General features: G+C 38.5%; 1 protein-coding gene across 3 annotated transcripts in view; it reads left to right on the forward strand.

Moving 5' to 3' along the window:
- Positions 1-8411: 8411 nt before the first annotated feature.
- Positions 8412-24811, forward strand: part of Rp1 (RP1 axonemal microtubule associated) — a 316472-nt gene continuing 300072 nt past the window's right edge. For 2 of the 3 annotated variants that reach the window (XM_046428620.2, XM_058573975.1), the window contains exon 1: positions 8412-8873. The gene's annotated coding sequence lies outside the window, so the exon portion shown is untranslated. Of the gene's footprint in view, positions 8874-16324; positions 16463-24811 lie in introns of those variants that run through there. The other variant, XM_058573976.1, reaches the window with a different exon arrangement.

Below are 24811 nucleotides of genomic sequence, written 5' to 3' on the forward strand. Positions count from 1 at the left end.
TGACAATCCCATGCAAGACGCTAAAGTCCTTATGACTTAATTACCTTCCAAAGGCCATACCACTGTTGCATTGTCAGCTTTGCATGCCCTGACCGAAATACCAGACAGGCACAACTTAGAGGAGGGAGTGTCTTTTGACTTATGGTTTCAGAGGTCTAGTCTGTGGTGGGCTGGATCCAAAGCAGAAGGGCTTGGTGGAGGAATGCTGCTTCATTCTTAACCAGGAAGCAGAAAGAGGAAAGGGAGAAGGGATTAAAAAGAAGATGAGTCCTTCCAGAGCTCATCCATAGTGACCCACCTTCCCCAGGCACACCCTACCTGTCTACAGGTAGCAGATAAAAACACCTGTTAAGCATTTTATAAGTATTAACTCATTTAATCCATACAATCAAACCATGAGGCATGGAAATTGGGGCAGGGGCCGGTTGTTAAATACCATAAGAACAAAGCAATCAATGTAATCCAGAATCTGAAACATTCCACAGGTAAATGGTAATACTTTTCCAACAGAATAATAGCATGATTAAAGAAAAAGGAGAATTAAAGTTGCTTAAGAGACAGTAACCATGTCCAACATTTGGGCCTTATTTGTGTACTGATATGACACACCACTTGTAAAAATACCTCAATTTTTTTTTTAAATTTTAAGACAAGTTTTTATTTTAAGACTAAGCTGCTTAGGGTCTAAGTTTCTGAGCCTGGCTTTGAACTTGAGATCCTCCTGCCTCAGCCTCCCAAGTTGCTGGGATTATAGGTGCCTGCCACCATGCCCTCCTAATATATATATCTTTGAGACAATTGAAGATATTGGCTATGAACCAGACATGAGATGATAAAATGATGATAAGGAATTATTGTTAATCTTGCTGGATGTTACAGTATCATCCTGGTGGTCATGTTAAAATGCATAATTTGTCAGTGAGGGTGAAATGCCCATACTACCAAGGATCTAGAAAAAAAAAATATTTGAGACCAGCTCACACATAAACGGTAGTCCATTCTACTATTCGTTTACTTTTAACAATGTGTTTGAAAACTGAATTTCATAGAAGCAGAGAGTAGAACAGTGGTTACTAAGAGCTAGGAGGTGGGGAAAATGGGGAGATGTTGGTTAAAGGATACAAACTTTCAGTTATAAGATGAATAAGTTCTGGGGATATGTTTAAGTCAGCTTTATGTCACTGTGACCAAAATACCCTACAGAAATAACTTAGAGGAGGAAAAGTTTACTTGGGTTCATGCTTTCAGAGGTTTGGTCCACGGTTGACTGTTTCCATTACTCTGGGCCTGAGGTAAGGAGGAACATCATGGTTAAATGATCTGGTGGAAGAACACTGCTCAGCTCATGGCCACCAAGACGTAGGGAGAAAAAGGGGATGGGGATGTAGGGAAGAACCCTTCTAGAACGTGTCCCCAGACCCATCTCTTTCAGCCATATCCCACCTACCTACAGTTACCAGCCAGTCTATTCAAGCTAGGATGAACTGATTAGCTTCTGCTCTCGGAATCTAATCATCTCACCTCTGATTGTTCCTGCATAAACACAGGAGCGTTGGGGGGACATCTCATATCCAAATCATAACAATTGAGACTGAAGTTTCAATCTGAATTTTTTTTAATGAAAAGTAATAACTTTATTAGTCATCATATAAAATGAAAACTAATATCATGTCATGATACCACTGTATACCCACCAGAATGGTTATATTGGAAAAAAAGATAGTGATTATCAAAATTAGGCTGTAGAGCAATAAGAACTCACATACACCTCTGAGAAAATGTTTATTTGTATAACCACTTTGGAAAAGTATCGGTAAATAACTATTAAAGCTGAATATGTACATATGTATATTCACCAAAAGATATATATGAGATCCTTCATAGAGCACTATTTGAAATATCCCCAAACTGGACACTACCCTAATGGCCATCAATTGTAGAATATATAAAGAAATTGTATTATACAGTGCCATAAGCAACGAGAATCAACAGTCTGCAATGACATGTTACAATATGGATGAGGGTCACAAATATGATCGTTTGAGTAAGCACCAGACACAATTGATAATACTCTATGATTCTATTTACATAAAGTGCAAAACCAGGCAAAACTAGACTGTCCTTAGAAATCAGGAGAATGGTTGTGTATGATGGTGCACACCTGTAATCTCAGCAACTTGGGAGGCTGAGGCAGAAGGATTGCAAGTTCCAGTCCAACCTCAGCAACTTAGTGAGACACTCAGAAATGTAGCAAAATATAAAATTAAATTAAAAATAAAATGGATTGGGGATGCAGCTCAGAGAGCTACTGGGTTCAATCTCTAGTCCTCAGGGTTGGGGGAGAAAGAAATCAATACAGTGATTATGCAAAGGGCAGAGAAATGACAGTGAGGGAGCTCAAGGAGATTTTGGGGAATATAAAATGTACATTCAGCTGTACAAATAAGTATCAACCTGACTTGTGAAAGGGACATCATCATTCAAATCATATAGTATTCTAGTTACAAGTCCTTTATCAGATATGGGACACATAAATAGTTTTCTCCCAATTTGTGTCTTATCTTTTCATTCTTTTAACATTGTCTTTTAAAAAGCACAAGTTCTAGTTTTCTAAAAATCCAATTTATCAATTTTTCTTTTATAGGTCATGCTTTTAGAACATCTAAAAAAATCATCAAACTGAGGGTCTAACAGTTTTTTCCTCCTACATTTCTTCTAGAAGTTTTAAAGTTTGAGGTTTAGAATTAGGTCAATTATCTATTTTGAGCTTTATATAAAACATGAGATATGTGTCAAGGTTCTTTTTTTAACACATGGATGCCCAATTGTTTCAGAAACATTTGTTGAGAAGATAAAAACTTTCACCATTTAATTGCCTTTGTTTCTTTGCCAAAATGCAATTCATTGTATTTTTATGGGTCTATTTCTGGGTTCTTTATTCTGTTTTATTATAATTTCTATCTACCTTTTTCACAATATCATATGATTTAAATAAATGTAACTTTATAATAAGTTTTGAAATCAGGTTTAATGAGTTCTTCAACTGTTTTTTTCTTTTCAAGATTTGTTTTGGCTTTTTCTAGTTCTTTTAAATATTCATATACATTTTAGAATTAGTTTGTCTGTATCTTCAAAAACTTTGCGGTGATTTTAGTTTGGGCTATACTGAATGTATACATCAATTGAAAAGAGTGGAAATCTTAATAGCATTGAGATATAGTTCTTTGTTTATTTAAATTTGTGGTATATCTCTTTGTTTACTTCAATTTCTTTCATTAGTATTTTGTGCTTTTCAGGATGCAAATGCTGCGCATATTTTGTTGTATTTATACCTAAGCATTTAATTTTTGGTATTGTTGTGAATGATTCTCTTTTTGAAATTTCTAGTTCCTACTGTTCATTCTGTGTATGAGAATACACTGATTTTTATATATTAGCCACACATCCTATGACCTTGTTATACTCATTTTTCAATTCTGAGAGATATTTTTGTAGATTCTTAAAAACTTTCTCCATAGACAATTGTGTCACCTGAAGGCAGAGACAACTATATTTCTTCCTTTCCTATTTGTATGACTTTTACTTCTTTATCTTGCTTTATTGCAAAGGCTAAGGGCTTCTAGTGTGATTTTGAAGTGATATTGAATAGGAGTGGTGTTAGAAGATTTCTTGTTTTTGTTCCATTCTTATGAGAAAAGCATAGAGTTTTTTTTGTTTGTTTTTACTATTAAGGGTACTTGTAAATTTTATATAGATATGTAGATGTATTTAATAAGATTAAGATTTTTTTTTCTATTCCTACTCTCTACTTTTCTGGGAGTTTTTAATCATGAATAGATATTAAATCTTGTTGAGTAATATTTGTGACATCTTTTGAGATGATTATAAAGTTTTCTTCATCAGTCTTTTAATATCATGAATTATATTAATTGATTTTTCAGATGTTGAACCAGCCTTGCATTCTTGAGATGAATTCCACTTGATCAGATGTATAATCCTTTTTATATACTCCTGGATCCAAATTTCTGGTATTTTGTTGAAGAAATTTACAACTGTGTTCTCAAAGGATATTGGTTTGCAATATTTTTTTCTTATAATGACTTTGTTGAGTTTTCATTTAGGTTAATCTCAGCCTTATAAAATGACTTGGAAAGTCTTTCCTATTCTTTAATTTTCTGGAGAAGATCATATAGATTTGTTATTATTCTTTCCTAAACACAGGTCGAATTCACCTAGAGAACCATCTGGCCTGGAGTGTTTTCTCTGTTGGAAGATAGTATGCAGGTTCTCTATATCTTTTTTAGTGAAATTTGGAAATTTATGTCTTTCAGGGGATTGCCTTGTTTCATCTAAGCTGTCAAATTTATGGGGATACAGTTGTTTATTTCAGTCTTCTATGATCCTTTTGATCTCAGGGAGGCCAAGAGTGAAGTCCCCCTTTTTATTTTCTGGTATTGGTATCTGTATCCTCTGTTTTCTCTTGGTCCATTTGACTAGAGGTTTTATCTATTGTATTGACTTTTTCAGAGAAACAGCTTTTGGTTTCATTGATTTTTTTCCCCCTATTTTAAATTTCATTGATTTCTGTTCTCATCATTACTATTTCATTCCATTTGCTTGCTTTGGGTTTAATTTACTTTTTCTAATTTCTTAAGATGGAAATTTTGATAACCCCCTGCCCCCTTCCTTCCCCTCCAACCCCTCTGCCCTATCTAGAGTTCTATTCCTCCCACGATCCCCCCTCCCTATCCCACTATGAATCAGCCTCCTTATATCAAAGAAAACATTTGGCATTTTTTTTGGGGGGGATTGGCTAATGGGTTATTAATGATGGTGGAATGTGATGATCATTATTATCCAAAGTACAGGTATGAAGACACAAGTTGGTGTGAACATACTTTGTTTACAACCAGAGATATGAAAAATTGTGCCCTGTATGTGTCATAAGAATTGTAATGCATTCCACAGTCATATATAAATAAATTTTAAAAAAAGATGGAAATTTTAGGCAATTGGTTTTATATCTTTGCTCTTTCTTAACTTAAGCATTTGGTACTCTAAATTTCTTCTGACTACTGTTTTAGCTGCATCTCACAAATTTTGATATGTTTTTGTTTTCATTCAATTCAAAATATTTTCTAATTGGCCTGAGACGGTCTCTCAGACCCATGTGTTATTCAGAAGTGCATAATTGACCTTCTAAATATTTGGATATTGCCCCAAATTTGTTTATTGATTTTTAGTATATTTCCATTTTGTTCTAAGGAACACACTTATTATATGATTTCTATTACTTTAAATATATTAAGGTCTATTTTATGGCTCCCAAATTGGTCCTTTTTGATGGATGTTTCATATTCTTTGAAAAGAACATGTTCCAGTTTTGGTGGTGTGAATGTATTCTACACATCAATTAGTCAGTTGGCCAACAGTTTGTTCAGGTCATCTATGTGCTTAGTAATTTTATGTCCATTTGCCTTATCAATTACAGAGAATGAGGACTTGACTTCTGCAATTATCATTGTGGGTTTGTCTCTTTCTCCTTTTGAACTTATCAGGTTTTTCCCCTTTTATTTTAATGCTCTGTTGGGTGCTGACATATTTAGGATTGTTCTTAGAAAACTTTCTTAGAAAACTCACACGTTTGTTATTAGTTGTTTTCTTTGTTCTGTAGTCTACTCTGCCTGCCTTGAAATCATAGTTCCTCCAGCTGTATAGCATTTTTATACGTTATACATATACATGTAAGTATGGATGTTCATATTTTTACTCCTAACTTATTTATAGCTTAGTGTTTCAAGTAGGTTTGTTATAGACAACACATAGCTAGGTCTTGATTATTTTACCCCATAAAGCAACCATTTTCCTTAAGCTTGATTATATAGTCACATTTAAAGTGAAAATTAATGAGGTTGGATTAAAATTGCCCATTTATCATCATGCTACTTTCTGTTTGCTCTATTTATTCTTTGTGTATTTTTTCATTTTTAAAAATGCTCTCTTTGGATTTATCCAAGCACTTTTTATAATTCCATTTAAACTTTTTAAATTGATATTATTTATCTCTTAATCACATTTTAGTTGTGGCCCCAGGGTTCACATATAATTTTAAAATAATCAATTTTCACTTTTAAATGATCTGCACCTGCCCCCCAAATAATAGTATACCATTCATATGTCATAAACAAATTTGTAGCAGTATGCTCTCAAATTTTCCCCACCATTCTTAGTGCCATTATCATGTAGTTTACTTTTATATGAATGAACATTTTTTTAGTATTTACTATTTTTAAACATTCCATTATTTTTCAATTAAAATTTAAAAAGTAAATTGAAAAAATATTTTTTTAGTTGTCAATGGACCTTTATTTTACTTATTTATATGGCCTCACACATGCTAGGCAAACACTCTCCCACTGAGCCACAACCCCGGCCCCTTAAAAAATAAGTTTTATTTTAACTTTATATTCACCATTTCTAGCACTCTTCATGTCTTCGTGTAGATTGACGTTTTTGACCTCCATTATATTCCTCTGACCTTTCCTGCCCAGCTGGACTGCTGTCAGTGAACTTGGACTCCTGCCAATACACTCCTGTCTGCAATCCCCGGGGGCTTCACATTCTCCTTCTGCCCTGACACTGGTCTTTCAGGAATTCATTAGAAATTTCTAGCTGAATCTTCTTTCTGGTTTATATAACGTCCGATGACATCTGCCCCAGGTAAGCTAAGACTTGGGAACTGTTTCTCCTTGCAGTCACCTGTTTCTGAAAACTTTGGCTTCATTGTTTCCTCTCATGAACTCAGTTCTCTAGCAGATTCCGGAGAAGTCATGGCTTCACCATTTCTCCAGCCTTTTGCTTGTTGTAAGAGTGGGCATGACACATTTCTTTGCATTCTCATGCTGAATCTGGAAATATAGTGAGTTTAATTTCTGATTTTTGTATTATTGGGCTGAGATGTTACAATTTTGGAGTTTATAAATAGGAAAAGTTCATTAATAGGCAAAAAGGTTGTCAGATAAAATGGCCTCTGTTTACCTCTGTTTATTTCCTGAGGGGAATTGGTCCCAAGGAGGTCTTGCCAGACCTCACCTCCCCTGGTTGTGTTAGGGACTCCTGTAAGTTTCCTTCCCCTCTGTCTCTGTCAGCTTCCAGCCACTGTGACAAAATACCTGAAACAATCCACTTAAAAGAATGAAAGATTTATATTGGCTTATGGTTTCAGAGGTTTCAGTTCATGGTTGCCTGATGCCATTGCTTTTGGGCCTGTGGTAAGGCAGAGCATCATAGTGGGGGCATGTGGTGGAACAAAATGACTCACCCCATAGCAGCAGGGAAGGAGAGAGAGAGAGAGAGAGAGAGAGAGAGAGAGAGAGAGAGAGAGAGAGAGAGAGAGAGATATGAAAGGGCTGGAGTCCTGATATCCCTGAAGAGCATGCCCAAGTGACTTAACTTCCTGCCACTAGGCCCCCCCTCTTAAAAGTTCCACCACATCACAGTGTTGCCACAGGCTGTCAATCAAACCTTAAACACATGGGACATTGGGGGACCACTCAAGATCCAAACCATAACAATTTACTGGAACAGAACTTACCTCTGCACACTTGACAGATCACTGTCCGCGGCTGATCCCTGACCCCCAATTTAGCCATGACTTTTTGAGCCCCCATTGAAGGCAGGTGCCTGGTTGTGTAGAAATGTCTCCTTGGTCCTAGCTATCTTCCTTCCCTAGAAGTCTACACACCTGAGTAGCTGGGGAAGGCATACCTATCTTACCTAAAGACAGTGGGCTCCAGATATGAGAGGAGCAAGATGGAGTGACCAGGGTGTCAACCTTAGTAAGGTCAGGAGGAAGCTGCTTGGCTGACTTAGCATTGCCTCCTTTTTATTGCTGCCCATTTTGTTTATTTATTTATTGTTTATTTTTAATTAATTAATTTATTTATTTTTGCATTACAATTCTTAATACACCATTATACCATAATTTATCATATCTCTGATTATATTGCTGCCCATTTTAAATCAAAGATTTCTTAAAGATAATTTCCAAATCATAATCAGAAGAAAAGGGTAGTGAAAACATATTTTAAAAATTTCTCTTTACCCATATAGCTCATTAAAAAATTATTTTCTAAGCCATCAATGTAGCGTTACATTTATTTATTCACTGTGTGAACAATGAAGGTCAGTTTGATTTTACTAAGAAATGTTGGGAGGAAAAAAGCATTCACTGCGGAGATCAAGACAGCTCTGCAAATATGCTCCACCTGCCTTGAGTCATTCCTCCTCACCTCTGCATGCTCTTCCTCCTTCCCCGTCCTCCAGGTGCGCCGATGCATGTGCGCCACAAGGTGGAGCCTTCAAAGCAGTTTATCTCTTAGGGCTTCCTCTCCAGTTCCCTACCAGGGAAATGCAGATCCGAGACTGAGAAAGAACAGCAAACACTACAAGGCAGAGGGGCTCAGGTAGCAAAGGATCTGCAGGCTGGTGCTAGTCCTTGTAAGGAAAGCAGACCTGCCCTTGACTCTCGATTAACATTGCTATCAGCAAGATTCAGAAGATCTGCTCAGCAGGTGGGCAGATAACACAGGCCAGAGAGGATAATAAGTGCACTTCAATGGCAAAGATTCTAGAAGCTTTCAGTGAGCAGAAACGGACCAGATGCAAGTGGACAGAAGCAAATGTAAGTTTGTTTTTGATGGAAGAGTAAACAGAACCTCTGACGGTGGAAGAGAAACGAATACGTGTTCAAGACAATGTAGCAAGAGTCACCACGGGACTGAGATGATTATTATCACAATGTAACCTAACAGCTTCACTCAGCGCCTCCGGACTGCCAGCTGGCAAACTGCCAACTGCTAGTCCTTGGCAAGGTAAGAGACTTCAGCCAGAAGGTCAGTGAATTTCATCACGAAGCCTGTTATTTAGTGAAGCATCCCCTGCCTTCTTCTGCAGTTTTGCTTTGTGGTTTCGGTTATCTGTGATCAACTAGAGTCCAAAAAATATTGAATGGAAAATTCCAGAAATAATGCCTGCTTTAAGTTGCACACTTTTCTGAATAGTGCGATGAAATCTGGCACTGTCCCATTCTGTCCCACCCCATCCCACCTGGGATGTGTCTAGTGTGTCCACACTTTATACGGTTGCCCTCTCAATTATCTGATTGACTGTCCTGGCATTACTGTGCTCTTGTTTGGGCAACCCGTATATTACTGAATAACAGCCCCAACATGCAAGAGTGGTGATGGTGCTGGCAATTTTACTACAGTTTATTATTGTAATTATTCTATTTTATTATTTGTTATTGTTTTTAATCTCATATTATGCCTAGTTTGTAATTTATGAGAGGTATGTATAAAAAGGAAAAACATAGTATATATAAAATTCAATACTATGCATGGTTTTAGGCATTCACTGGGTTGTATCCTCTTTGGTTAAAGGGTGTGACTACTGATAAAATGAAACTTTTGGTGAAGGAAGCAAGGACTGAATCTATATTTCATGGACAGCCTGCCCTTTGAGCAGTGCTGAATTTTAAAGTCTCCTGTGTACTAAGTATGTAGTCCTTAGTACTAACTGTGTTAAGTACTTCAAATACATCATCACATTAGTGCAGAAACATAGAACACGTGGAGCCAGCATGGTAGAGTGCTTAAGTACATATGTCTGTAACCACACTACCTCATTTTCCTCATCTGATGGGTGGTAATATAAAGGGTTGTCATCATGAAGGTGAGAAGTTTGGAGCACCGAAGAACATATTGCTTCCTTGCACATGATACGTGCTCAGTACAAGGATGAATTAATGTGTTTCCCCTTAATAACTCTTTGAGAAAAGTACTGTTATCCCATTTTATTGATGAGGAGCTGAACTGAGTTTCTGTAGAACTTCATGAGGTTCTTTCTGCCGTTTCTAAATGCCAGACCCCAGACTGTAAACCAGGGATTTTCTGGCTGTATATTTCAAACAAATGCTTATCTATATGGCTGACTGTTGTCTCCTGGTTGGACTAGATTGGTGGTTTTAATTTTGTGTGTGTGTGCCAAATTTCAACTATGGTCATAATCTACATAAATATGTAATTGTGTATATAAATACTTGTGCATAAGATATGAAACGACAAACTTTTTTCAGTACTGAGGATTAAATCCAGGAGTGTGCTATCACTGATCTACATGTCCACCCTTCTTGATCTTTATTTTGAGACTGAGTATCACTAAGTTGGTCCATCTGGCTTTGAACTTGGCAAACCTGCCTCAGCCTCCTGAGTTGCTGGGATTACAGAGGTGTGACACTGTGCCCCATTTGAAACAAAAATTTAGTGAAATAAGACTTGCCATTCTATGTACAATGCAGTCTGATACTTTCTCTTCCTTCCTTCCTTCCTTCCTTCCTTCCTTCCTTCCTTCCTTCCTTCCTTCCTTCCTTCCTTTTCTTCCTTCCTTTCTGTATTTTTATTTATTTATAGAGCTGGTGGTGACTGTCTTAGTCCATTCAGGCAGCTATAAGAAAAAATAGGCTAGGTGACTTAAATAGCAGACATTTATTTCTCAGCTCTGAAGTCAAAGATCAAGGCTTTGGCAATGATGTTTGGTGAGGTCTCATTTTCTGGCTCAAAGATGGTACTTTTTCTCACTGTTCCCTTAGATGCCAAGAAGGGCACGTGGGTTCTCTGGCAGGTCATCTGTGAGAGCACCAATCCCATTTATGAGAGCTTCATCCTCATGACCTAAACATGATCCAAAGGCCCCACTCTTAATATCATAACATTGATGCTTGGGATACCACTCTATGAATGGGGCCACAGAAATATTCCATCCAAATAGTGACCTACTAAATTGATTTCACAGTCCCTGAATGGGATATAACCCACAACTTGAAAACATGGTCAGGTTGAGTAGCCCTTACCCAACATGCTTGGCACCAGAAGTGTTTGGGATTTCTATTTTCTTTTTAAACTGTGGAATATTTGCATATACATTGTAGGCTGATATCTTGGCGGTGGGATCCAAGAGTAAACACAAAATTCATTTTCCGTTTCACATATGCCTTGTATACATCCTATGAAAATAATTTTTTTTGCAATATTTTAATGTGCCAGTGTTTTGACCGTGACTGGTCACATGAGGTCAGGAGGGGAATTTTCTTCTTGTGGCAAATGTTGGCTCTTAATTTCTGATTTTGGAGCATTTTGGATTTCAGGGTTTGGATTAGAGATGCTAAACCAGCAGTTTCTTGAGAATCTTCAGTTCTAATGTTCTTTGATTCTCTAAAGACAAAAACACAAACAAAAGGCTTCAAACCCAAGCTTATTAGCCCAGACAAAGACCTTGACTTGGGTGCAATGCATGTAATAAAGAAGTAAAGATGTCCACCTAGGTCAGTGTTTGTGAACATTGGACTGTGGGGATAGAAAGCTCACCTTAATTTCCACCAGGAATCTTGTGTTCTCTCTTATGTAGATGCCATATTTTAAGAGAAATCAACAACCTAGAATATGCTCAAGGGACAGTCAAGGTGGGAAAGGATCTTAAGTTACTTAGGAGCTAAGAATATTTAATCTGATTTAGATGGAATTGTCTCCATTTTTTCTTTTTTTATTAATTCTATTTTTTAAATACATGACAGTGGAATGCATTATAATTCTTATTATACATATAGAGCACAATTTTTCATATCTCTGTATATAAAGTATGTTCACATCAATTCATGTCTTCATAATGTACTTTGGATAGTGATGTCTATCATATTCCACCATCATTGCTAACCCCCTGCCCCTCCCTTCCCCTCCCACCCCTCTGCCCTATCTAGAGTTCATCTATTCCTCCCATGCTCCCCTTCCCTACCCCATTATGGGTCAGTCATCTTATATCAGAGAAAACATTCGGCATTTGTTTTTTTGGGATTGGCTGAGTTCACTTAGCATTATTTTCTCCAACGATATCCATTTACCTGCAAATGCCATGATATTATTCTCTTTTATTGCTGAGTAATATTCCATTGTGTATATATACCACATTTTAAAATCTATTCATCTATTGAGGGGCATCTAGGTTGTTCCACAGTTTAGCTATTGTGAATTGTGCTGCTATAAACATTGATGTGGCTGTGTCCCTGTAGGATGCTGTTTTTAAGTCCTTTGGGTATAGACTGAGGAGAGGGGCATCTCCAATTTTTTTTTTAAATAAATATGACAGTATTTTGCTAAGTTAGTAAAATTATCTTTCAGGATGGAATAGGTCTTGGCTCATCTTAGGAATTACCTCATGTAAAGCTTCTTTCAATAAATTTTATAGGTTTTGTTGTCCAAAGTTTCGAAAGTCTTGCAAAATGACTGTCAATGTACTCTCCTCATACAAGAGGCTGTGTAGGGTAGGCAGGAAACTGCCCTTCCTAGGAAAGGGGAGGAGCCCTCATGCTTGGCATTGGTTGGAGGCTTTTTGGGCAGCTTTGAAGGGATTGGAAGGATGGTGGTGGGCTTGAGTCTTGGAACGCAGGCACTTTTGTGCCTGGGGTCTGACCTGGTCCTGTGGGAAAGCCCCAGGTTCCTGCCTGTCTGAAGTGGTGAAAAGCATTTGCCAAGGTGGTTTCCCTCCCTTCTTAGGTCCCATAAAAGTCAGGAAGGAAACAGAGAAAGGAGTGAGCAGTCCCTTTCCAGGTTTCCATGGTGGGGTGTGGGGCAGGAGCACCTGGAATTACCCTGGGAAAGGGAGCTACATCATGGAGGTGAGCACTGTGGTTGTTGGGGAGGGCATTTTACTGATGTAAATAGCAGCAGTTTTGTTGGGAGCTTATTAAGTTCATAAGGAATGGGGAGAAAGGAGTCAAGCATGATTGCAAAGTTACTCTGTTGCAAAATCTTAGAGCAAGGTGGGGTGTGGCAAAATGGGGTGGAAAAATTGAAGTCATAAATGGTGGGGAAAAAGGATGCTATTTCTTTCTTTCTTTTTTTTTAAATTATTTTAGGTGTCAATGAACCTTTATTTTATTTATTTATTTGTGGTGCTGAGAATTGAATCCAGTGCCTTACACATGCTAGGCAAGCGCTCTACCACTGAGCCACAACCCCAGCCCTGGTATTTCTTTTTTTTTTTAAAACAGATTTGAAATAATTTTTAATTGGTGCATTATAGTTATATGTAATGTGATTCATTATTGCATATTTGTATATGAACATAGTTTGATCAGTTTAATTCCTCAGGACCTCCCTTTTCCATCCCCTGCTCTCTGTCCCCGATTCCCTTCCTCTACTTTACTGGTCTTATTGCTGCCCTCCCCACCCACTTTTCTAAATTGATGCCTTATATATAAAAGTGGGGTTCATTATGGTATATTAGACATACACATAGCATAATTTGGTAGATTTCATTTCCGAATCCTTCTCTATGCCCTTCCTGCCTCCCTCTCCCTCCATCCTCATCCTCTACTCTACTGATCTCCCTTTTACTTTCATGAGATCCTTTTTTAAATTCCCTTTTGCCCTCTCTGAAGCATTCCCATATGAGAGAAAACATATGACCTTTCACTTTCTGAGTTTGGCTTATTTCACTGAACATGATGCTCTCCATTGAGGATTGATACTTCTGATAGAGTTGTATTTGTGGCTTCGAGTTGGAGCAGTGTCTGTGAAATTTTGAAATGAAGCCAAAGTGGTTAAAGATATACTGAACTTGTGCCATCACCAACTATGACCCAAAGTTAAATCTGGGGGCTTGTGCAAAATTCAGCTGAAGTGGTTCTTTGGAATGTTGAAAATGTTCTATGTCTCAGATTCACTATTTATTCATTATTTGTTAGACTTAGATTAATTAATTAATTGATGTATTTATTTCTGCTGTTTCTTTAAGTAAACTTAAACAAGTTGATGAATTTTTTTTTCAATTTTTTTAGCACCTAACACAGTGTCTAGCACATGGTAAAAATGCCATAATATTATTATTTTTGCAGTGTTAGGGATGGAACCCAGGACTTTGTGCATACTATGCAAGAACAGAGCTACACCTCCAACCCTGCAATAATATTGAATAAAAAAAAAACACAAAAAACAAGAAAACCAGTATGTCCATATGATCCAGCTCCTTACTTTACAAAGCTCCAGTGAAGGTTAAAAAGTTGCTTCAGGAATGTAATCAACCCAGGTTTCTGGCTGGTCAACCATGAACTTTTTCCATTGCACAATCCTGCCCCCTGCTGTTTTTAACTTGTCAAGAGATGGTAAATGTTTCAAAAGGCCTAGGTTCTTCCAGAAAGAATTTCTTCCCCTCTGTAATTGACATTCCAAGGTCAGACTTGAAGAAACTTTGCTTCTTGCATGTTCCACCTCACAAAAAAAGTTATTTCATGCATTGAGAAGACCAAATAAATTTCATCTTTGCTCTAAGCATTAAAACCGATATGAGACTACGACTGAAAAATTGAAAACCAAATAATTAATTGAAAAAATGCACAAAGGACTTGAACAGACATTTCTCTAAGGAAAACATACAGATGGCAAGCAGGTATATTGAAAAATGGTCAGCATCTTTCATTAGAAAGGCAAATCAAAACACAGTGTCATCTCACACCTGATGGGATGGCTATTATGAAAAAGAAAAAAGAAAGTGTTGATAAAGATGTGAGGAAATTTGGAAACTTTGTACACTATTGGGAATGCACAATGGTATAGCAGCTACAGAAAACAGAGGATAAATTCTTCAAAAAATTGAAAATGAAATTACCATATGATCCAACTATCTCACTCTTGACATATAAACAAAAGAATTAAAATTTGAGGAGATATTAGTACTTGAAGAGATATTAGCACTCTATGTTTATTGCAATATTATTTATAATAGACAAGAAGTGGAAACAACATAAATATATATTAATAAATAAATGGTTAAAGCAAGTGTGCTCTGTTTCTATATACTGGAATATGATTCAGTCTTAAAAAAGAAGATCTTGCCATTTGCAATGACATAAATGAACCTGGAGGAGATTATGTTTAAAGAAATAAGCTGAACACAGAAAATACAAATGTTGCATGATTCCATTATGTAAGGGATCTAAAATAGTCAAACACTTAGAAGCAGAAAATAGAATGGTGGTTACCAGGAAATGGGGATGGGGAAATGGGGACATATTGTTCAAAGGGTCTAAAATTTCAGTTATGCAAGATGAATAATTTGTAGAGATCTGCCACACAGGATAGTACCTGTAGTTGACAATAAAGTACTGTGTATTTTAGAATTAGTTAAGAGTATATCTCATGCTAGCTGTTCTTACCACAAGAGACAAACAAACAACAACAACAAATAATTACAAAAAGACACAAGGAATCTTTGGGGGTGTCAGATATGTTTATTAACCTGATTGTCATAATGGTTTCATGGATGTATGCAATTCATCAGATTGCATATATTAAATATATGCAATATATATTTACATATATGTATATGCAATATACATAAACAGTTCTTTGTGTATGTATTAAACCTCAGTAAAGCTATTAAAAAACAAAATAAAACAAAACAACAAAAACAGGAGACCTTGAAACAGTGTTTCTGAAGATGTTGAGTGATCTGATATGTTTATCATCCTCTGAGGCCACCTATCTCTGGGCCACCTATCTCTCTTAGTGCCCGAATGCCTGGCCCAAATTGGGACTTACATAGTTGTTTAAAGAAAAAGTGAAAAGTTTGACAGAATGTATGCATATTAATAATTTTATTTCTTTTTTCAGTTGTAGATGGACATAATACCTTTATTTTATGAGGTATTTAGGATGGAACTCAGTGCCTATCATGTGCTAGGCAAGTGCTCTACTGAGCTACAACCTCAGCCCCTTGATAATTGTCTTTCTATAAAAGATAACTGGCTTGTGAACCAATAGGAAGTCAGAAGTTTTGTTTTCTGAAGGCCAGATTTTAAGGACACAGGCAGTGGAAAAATGTCTGTTGAGTTGAACCCATGTTCTTGTTAGAGGGACGTGAGTTTCATTCACCTCATAATGTCCAACTAAATTATAACACACATTGCAAGACAACCACTGAAAATATCAACCTCAAAATAAGGTAAAAACTCCTGTGTAGTTATGCCACATAATATCTATGTACTACAAAGGATGGTTTGCATAGAAAAAGAACACAATAAGTTATTTTGTTTGTACTTAGGTGCTATAGTCAGAACATTTCTTTATTTGAATGAGAGGACTCCACGCACTGATACATAAAAACAGTCGAATTCCAGACCTGTGTTGTTCTCTGTGTGTTTGAAAGGATGTTTACCGTTGCTACAGGTGATACTGGTGACACTGTAAACAATATCTTTATTCCCTGTGACCAACACAAATAGAGGCCAAGTTCATTCCTCTGCATTTGAGCTACAGGCCTGCAGCAAGATCATCATTTTGCTTTGATTCTTCCAAACTCTGGCTCTCTTGAAACAATTGAGGGATTTCTACATATGTTTTAGAAATCACAGGTACAATATCTGCATTTTTCCCTCCTCCTCCTCCTCCTCCTCCTCCTCCTCCTCCTCCTCCTCCTCCTCCTCCTCTTCTTCTTCTTCTTCGCAGGGAATGGTGACTAAAATGTTAAGTTTTAAAAATTAGGTTTTAGACAGGAAAGGTATATTTCACTTTAATTTAAATGTGGAAGACTGCCAAAGATGGTAAAGGAAAGGCGTGGGCCAAATAACTTTTGGTCTTGGTTGCTACAAGGAAGGTGACTGAACTATTTTTCCTATGAGGCATTTTTGCGGATATTTCTCAGGACTTCTAGCTTTGAGAGGGAAAATGTTGTCAAGTATAAGACCCTGTGAACCACCCCTGGAGCTTGCACTTGATCTGTAAGATCTGTGATCCGCAAAATTCTTAATGTCCTAGAAAGTGATAAACAGAGGAATAATATGATCAGTCTTAGGTTTTTTCAAAGCAACGGTGACATTTGTTAGTTATGGAGCCAAAGAGCAGAGTGGCTCACAGTGGGGGTGGGATCAGAGGGATGCATGAGACCCTCTAGGAGGCTGTTGAGATGGTCTGATGTGGGAAGACTTTGAGGGCCTGAGAAGGGCTAGATCAAGAGATCTGAAAAGAATAGGGAGAAGATGTGATGGAGTGGGATATATTTTGGTTTTTTAACTTGGGTGATATTAATTTCTCTAGTTGAAATTGCAACTTTAATCATGTTTAATCAGTAAAGTCAAGCCGCACATTTCCAGTCTGCAGTAGCTGGAGAGGAGAAAATTCAGGGCATTCCTCCCGGAGCACAGGTGTGAAATCAGAGAGCGTGTTCTGCATATGCACTCTGCTCCCCTAGGCACCTCCAAGTTCCTCAAGAAGGGAGGAGTGATGTTGAGTGATCTGCTACATTTTCACCCTCTGAGGCCCCACTTCCCAGGAACTCCCACCTCCCAGGAGGGTTGGAGATGGTCAAGTTGGGCGAGATGGTCTGAGTGAACACACTTTCAGTGTTAGTTATTGCTTTCGATTTCTTTTCTTCCTGGGCAAGTGGAAGTTTATTTTCATTTCAGTTGAGTTACTAACTTCTGTGTCTATAATGGAGGATTTCACACACACCTCCTAGAAGGTTGGATCTGGAAGGAGCATTAGTGAGTCTACTATCCATCTTGTTTACAGATGTAGAGATGGGCCCAACATCTTACAGTAGGTGCCAGAAGGATGCAGGTGAGACGTCCCCCTAGTAACTCACTCAGGGCTGTGTTCCTATTCCACACTTTGTGAAACATGGTTGGTTTGTAAATGTGAAGAATGTTATTGGTCTGTAAGGCGTCTCATGGGGTCAGAGGCAGCATTGCATAGTGATTCACAACACCTGCTCTAAGATGTTTAATTGACCCCATGTGCCTTATCTCACATCTTGTGATTCTATTTCCAGATCTGTCATTGGGAATGAAACAAGTAAGTCTGGGTAAACTATTGCATCCAGCATTTAGCAGGTTGAGACCTCTCAATTTGGAAACAGGTATTATTTGTTTTGGGTTTCACAGGTAGCTCCACATGGCATGGACACATTTGGTGTCCTCTCTGTTGATGGTCTTAGTGGTGTGAGTGGGAACTAGAACTGGGACCTCCAGGTGGGGGTGTTGCTACCTGGTTTCCCCTTGTCCTTTCTGCACTGGGGACGGGTGCCACTTTGCAGTTTCAGGAGGTAACATAGGATCTGGAGGCTAGACAGATTGCTACTGACTGGGGAATGGCTGTGGGACTCTGGGAGACTTGGCTCCTCAGAAGGGAGTCCTGTTCCTTTGACGTCATGGATCAAAAACCAATCAATCCAAAGCTTCTATACTACAGCTTCTTGATGAACCCCCAAACTCTTTACTTCACTTGATAAATTTACAATTAACCCATTTTGTCCCATATCTCAGATATAGAACATTTATAAAAACTTATAGTGAGCTGGGCATGGTGGCATACATCTGTAATTCCAGTGGCTCATGAGGCTGAGGCAGGTGGATCATGAGTTCAAAGCCAGACTCAGCTACTTAGTGAGGCCATAAGCAACTCATGAGACCCTGTCTCTAAGCAAAGTATAAAAAAGGTCTAGGGATGTGGCTCAGTGGTTGAGTGCCTCTGGGTTCAACCCCTAGTACCCAAAACAAAACCCAAAAATACCAAAACTTAAAGTGAACAACAAATGAACCTCTCATGATAATTTTGAAATAATTATTATGCTCACAGAATTGAAAACTTGGAACTTAATAATGGGTTAATGATGCAATACTTTTATAAGAATATGCTACACAACACTTTTGAGCAACCAGAGTTTATATATAATCGAAAAAAATGTAACTCAGATTCTGAGTAAACAAAGTGCTTATTTAAATTACTTGCCATTAACACCATATCGATAAATGTTTGGTTTCTGTTTCTGTTTGTTTAGTATGTTAGATTCATTTAGTAGCAACATAATATAGAAGCAAAACAAGCAGCTTTAGAAACTTGTAAACACAGTAAGAGGACCGGACATTGCCACCACTGAAGGACTCCTTCAGGACAAGGAAATGCTGGAGAAGTTTGACAGGCAGGGTTTAACCAGCCAAGTCTTACAGAAAGTGAACTTCACAGATGGTCAACTTATTACAAAGCAAGTTGTGATTTTTCAGGTGATGAATTGGCAGAGTGTGTAAGCTTTTCTACTGGCTTCTTTTTATTCCAAGTTGACTCACTTCGTGAAAGAAAAATTTTAGTAAATATCAAACAGAAGAAGCATCAATGACAAATATCTAGATTGCTAGAACAATCTATAAGTAAACTGCTTTCTATGCATGGATGGTGAATGTTATATTTCAATTAATTGTATACCCTTATAACATACAAACAAATACCATGTTATCTTATACACAATAACTATACTTAATGAGAATACAGTAAAATATAAATGATTTTTTCTCTTTTGAAAAAAGAAAATTATTAAAAACTATTTCAAGTTTTTGTGGCATTTCTGGAACATGAACGTCACTTGTTACACTTAGTGAAGCAAAATACTGTAACTACAGCACATATAGGAAATTAGCTTGGGATGACTGGATGATTCCCTTACTTATGTAGGGAAGGATGAAATCCTGACAATATTGAGTAATTTAAAATGATGTCCCCCACCAAATTCAGCTGCTTTTCTGTAATTCAAATGATTAGAACTCAGAATTTCCAATTTCTTATTATTATCATGTTCATATGTGAAACCAGTTAATGCAGCTGTAACATTTTTCATTAAGAAAATGAAGATCCATGATGGCTTTTTAGTGTGCAATTTCATGAGTCACATCTGAAGTTCCCTGACATTTCAGAGAAGGAATCCCTGGAGATGTGATAGCATTTATCTACAATATGTAAACCGATCTCTGAAATAAGTTAAAAATACATTTTCAAGAATATTAGGGTAGTGAAATATTAAATTAAATCTACAATGAATAAGATTTCAATATTAATTGATCAAAAAAGCCTTTTCATAGTAGATGCTAGACAGACGGCATCTTCTGCAAAAGAGAACAGAGCCAAGCAGTTTTTCAAAGGTTACTAAAACTCCCCAGGGGATTTCTACAAAACGTGAAGCCAGATAAAAACCTTCTTCCGTTTTGCCCTGAATGGGAAACACAGTTGCAGGTTCATCAGGCAGGCTGTAAGGGGTCACCCTTTACCAAAGCCCCTGCTGTGCCCAAGTCCTGTAACATTTAAGGTATCCCCGCAGTGTGGCAGCCTCTTTTCCTTAAGCGACACCCTCTTATCAGCCCCTTAAGTCTAAATCAACTCTACAGAAAGACAAAACATTGTCTCCTTTCAGGGCCCATAGCAAAGGGTCAGCCCTGTTAGCCTCACACATGGCTTCTATTCTGTAGGATATTTCACTAGCCAAAGGGTTTTCTCTGGTGCAAAATACATTGTCCACAGGATTTATGCTCTGGTCATTCAATTTACAGATGAAGCTCAACTCATTCAGTTAGACCTAAGCTCCTTAATAGTGGAACTCTAGAAAATAATTTTTAAAGCTCTAGATCAAGAGGATAATACCGATCCAACCGTGAGCTGACAAATGAAGGGACAGCAATATTTTTTTTTTTTGTAAAAAGCAAAGAAAGGAAATTCTTAAAAAAATAAAAGAATCGGTACCCCACGGGCTAGATTAGGAAAGATAACAGGAAACAAATCAATGTCCCGGAGGCCAGTGCATTAGGACAGGTGTCAGGTATTTATTCTGTTTCCTTGTTGTGGGCTCCTTGCTGGTTGCTTTGTGGCTTCCTTAGGAGATATGAGACTGGGAATAGGCCAGTGGATAGGGGATGAGGAATGGGGGGGTGGGTCTTGTCCCCTCAATCATATGGGAAATGCCTCTGAGACACTTGGCTTGGGGACTGGCTTCTCAAAAGAAATGGGCCTCAGGGAGCGAGGCCCTGGCATCAAGAGAGATGCCCATGAGTCAGTGTGCTCTCATCTCTGAGGCATATTATTTCTGTGGGTCTGTATTTCATGGACATGATGCAGATGAAATACCTCCATTGTTGACGTGGTGGCACACACCTGCAATACCAGCCACTTAGCAGGCTGCAGCAAGAGATCACAAGTTTGAGACCAGCCTGGGCAATTTATCAAGACCCTGTCTCCAAATAAAAACTTAAAAAAAAAAATGGGCTGGGGAAGTAGCTCAGGGGTAGAGCACTTGTTTAATGTGTGGGAGGCCCGGGGTTCAATCTCCAGTACTGTTTTCCTATAGGATCCTTTATTATTTAAGAGGTCAGCATAGTTTGAAGGTCTCAGAATTTCAAATGAGGGCTAGGGATGAATAAACTCATCCCTGAAAAAGCTACTTTAAGTTAAATTGATGGGATGGACTTGGTGGCCTTAGAACACACCTTTGGGGATGGAAAGAGCCAGAGGAGTTTGCAAGGCTGTTGATTTTGAAAACCTGTGGGGCACATCTGGATGTGGGGAACCTACCTGGGCTTCTCAGGAGGAAGGTATGACACATGGGTGTGTCATTGGGATGGGATATACAAGAGGCAGAGAACTTCTGTGGGATGTGTGCTCTTAGCTGTTTTTTAGGAGAGTGTTTACTGGGATTCAGTATGTGAGGCCCAGGAACACTGCAGGCTGCAAAACCCACGGCCATCCCAGACTGTGAGCAACTTAAATATTAGCCCACTCAAAGCCTTTTGTACTGGCCTTTTAGTTAGGAGGGATCCACCTAGATATCAGGGTTGCCTCCGTCCTCCTTATGTGTGATGAAAGGGAATTCACAGAGCCCAGCAGCAGCAGGCTGTGCTAGAGAGAAATTTCCCATTATGAGGATTCAGTCATATTGTATTAGGGGATCACCCACTCCAGTGTGATCTGGTCTTAGCTAATGCATCTACAAGAAGCCTATTTCCAAATAAGGTGCATCGTGGGGAACTAGGGTTAGGATCTCACCATATAAAATTGGCTCTAGGGATAGGAGCTGGGTGGGGGTGGGGAGGTAGCCATGGTAATTCCACCTGTAACACCTCCCCTTTCCTTGACAATGATCTTCAGCTCCTCTCAACCCATCCTGAATGGTGTTCTTCTGATAAAGAGCGAGATGGAAAAAAACTGAAGCCCTGTTACAGAAGGCTGTGGGCTTATCTCAAATTATTCTAGATGTAGGTCAGGATGCTGACGTTTAATAATAAATTATCTGTGTAGACATCTTCCAAATCAAAGGAAGGTGCCCATTTTTCTGAAGAACCTCACAAGGCAAAGCCTGCACCCCCATTTCCTTCTCTCTGGGAGAAGAGGTGCCAGGCAGGTCGAGGGCTTTCAATTATAGAATGTCCACCAGCTGTTCCTCTTAGGACCCTGGCAGTTGGATTAGTTATTTTTCTCTAGTGTGAACCGTGGTTTTTGTAACCTGAGGATGGCTCAGGAGGGCTGCAGGGGGCAGCTCTCCGCTGAGCTCAGAGCCAATTCTTATTAAAATTAATTAATTAATTAATCAATCTTTTGTAGTGCTGATTATCAAACCCAGGGTCCCTTGCCTGGTAGGCAAGTGCTTTATCACCGACCAACATCCCCAGCCTGTTTTATTTGTTTTTAATTGTTCAGAGCCATTTCTACCTCCCCAGGCCCTGGGCTTTCACCCTGTGCTAGTTTCAAAGTGATAGGAAACAGATTTAATGCTGACAGGTTTTACAAAGGGCTCAAACCAGCAATTACTGCAAAACACAGAGACAAAACAACCCCAGGGCCAGGCAGAATGTACTGCAATAGCAAGAACTAAAGGGTAGGACAATTCCCAGTGCCCACGGTGCATTGTGGGGAGCAAGCGGAAGTAATTAGTGGGGTGACAAGCTGGTGACTCTACCTGTGGGTCCCTGATGGGAGGCCCAGCAGAGCAGACCTGGTCACACCACTCACAAATCCTGGCTGCAATGTGGAGTTTACCCTTAGCCTTGGGTGTCCCCTGATTTCTCTACAATTCATTTGAATTTTTAAGTCCCCATGTTTCAAAAGGTGATTTGATTTTTGCTTCTCCTAAGAAAACTTTTAAAACTCTTTAATCTGAGCAATTATTTTGTCTATCCATCTGTCTTTCTCTCTCTCTCTCTTTTTTTTTTCTTGGTGGTACTGAGCATTGAACCCAGGGTGCTCTACCTCTGAGCTATATCCCCAACCTTTTTGTTCTTTGATTTTGAGACTGGGTCTCACTAAATTGCCCAGGCTGGCTTTGAACTTGTGATCCAACTGCCTCAGCCTCCCTGGTCTGTAGGATTATAGGCGTGCACCACCATGCCCAGCTCATGCTGTCTCTTTTGTCTAAAAGACTATTTGACATATTTGTTAGTTTCTGTTTTAGGCACAAAATGTACATTGGAATATATCCGTCTTCAGGCAGACAGAAGGACGCCTACATGTGGTAAAATCTCAGGGGACTTTCCTTGTATTCGGATAAATGCCAATTAATGTGGGCATTTGTATATGGAAATTTCTTTTACACTCTCAAATTCAACTACCTTTCCTCCCTATTCAGGAATTCCTGAAAGTACCACATAACACCATTGCTTCCAGATTACCGGTTCTAGCAGTGACGTAGTCACAGGTCATTGGGCATCTGCTGCCGCAGAGACTGGGATGGTGTCTGGTTTAAAAGCAAAGTTAGAACTTTATATTACAAAGAAGAAGGAAAAGATTTTGAGAGCTAGCGAGCAATCCTTACTATGCTGCTCAAAATATATTTGTTCAGTTGAATTTAATCAATTGGCCAGAACTGGTGTTGGATATTTTGTTGATTGATCTTCCTCCATGAAACTGGGTAGGAGATTTCTATACCTTGGGACTGGAGAGAAAGGATGCTGACCACAGGTATATTTTTGGACTGACCCTGAGCTACCCTTGGTTCTTTTATTTATTATTATTATCTGTACTGGGGATTAAACCACTGAACTCCATCCCCAGTTCTTTTCATTTTTTATTTTGAGACAGGGTCTTGCTAAGTTGCTGAGGGTCTCTCAAGTTTCTGAGGCTGGCCTCGAACATGACATTCTCTTACCTCAGCCTCACAAGTTGCTGGGATTATAGGCATACACACCTACACCTGGTGAAGTTTATAAATTTTTTTAATTTTTAATTTTTAGTTATACAGGAAAGTAGAATGTATTTTGGCATATCATGCACACATGGAGTATGACTTCCCATTTATGTGGTTGTACGTTATGTGTAGTTATACTGGTTGTGTATTCATATAAGAACATAGGAAAGTTATGTCCAATTCATTCTAGTATCGTTCCCATTCCCATCCTTCTCCCTTCCCTTCATTCCCCTTTGTCTAATCTAGTGAACTGCTATTCTCCCCCCTCATCCCCCCAGCCTATTGTGAGTCAGCTTCCCCATATCAGAGAGAACATTTGGCCTTTGGGTTTTTGGGATTGACTTAGTTCACTTAGCACGATAGTCTCTAGTTTCATCTATTTTGTGGTAAATGCCATAATTTCATTCTCTTTTGTGGCTGATTAATATTCCATTGTGCATATATACAACATTTTCTTTATCCATTCATCTGTCCAAGGACACCTAGGTTGGTTCCATAGCTTAGCTATTGTGAATTGAGCTGCTACAAACGTTGATGCGGTAGCAGCACTATAGTATGCTGATTTTGGGGTCTATATATGTTGAGGAGTGGGATAGATGGGTCAAATGGTGGTTCCATTCCAAGTTTTCTGAGGAATCTCCATACTGCTTTCCAGAGTGGTTGCTTGCACCAATTTGAAGTCCCACCAGCAATGTGCCCTTTCCCTCACATCCTTGCCAACATTTATTGTTATTTGTATTCTTGATAATTGCCACCTGGTGAGTTCTTT

This window comes from Marmota monax, unplaced genomic scaffold (assembly GCF_021218885.2).
Source record: "Marmota monax isolate L192 unplaced genomic scaffold, Marmota_monax_Labrador192_F-V1.1 WCK01_AAM20220418_F8-fsc00044, whole genome shotgun sequence".
Classification (NCBI taxonomy): Eukaryota; Metazoa; Chordata; class Mammalia; order Rodentia; family Sciuridae; genus Marmota; species Marmota monax.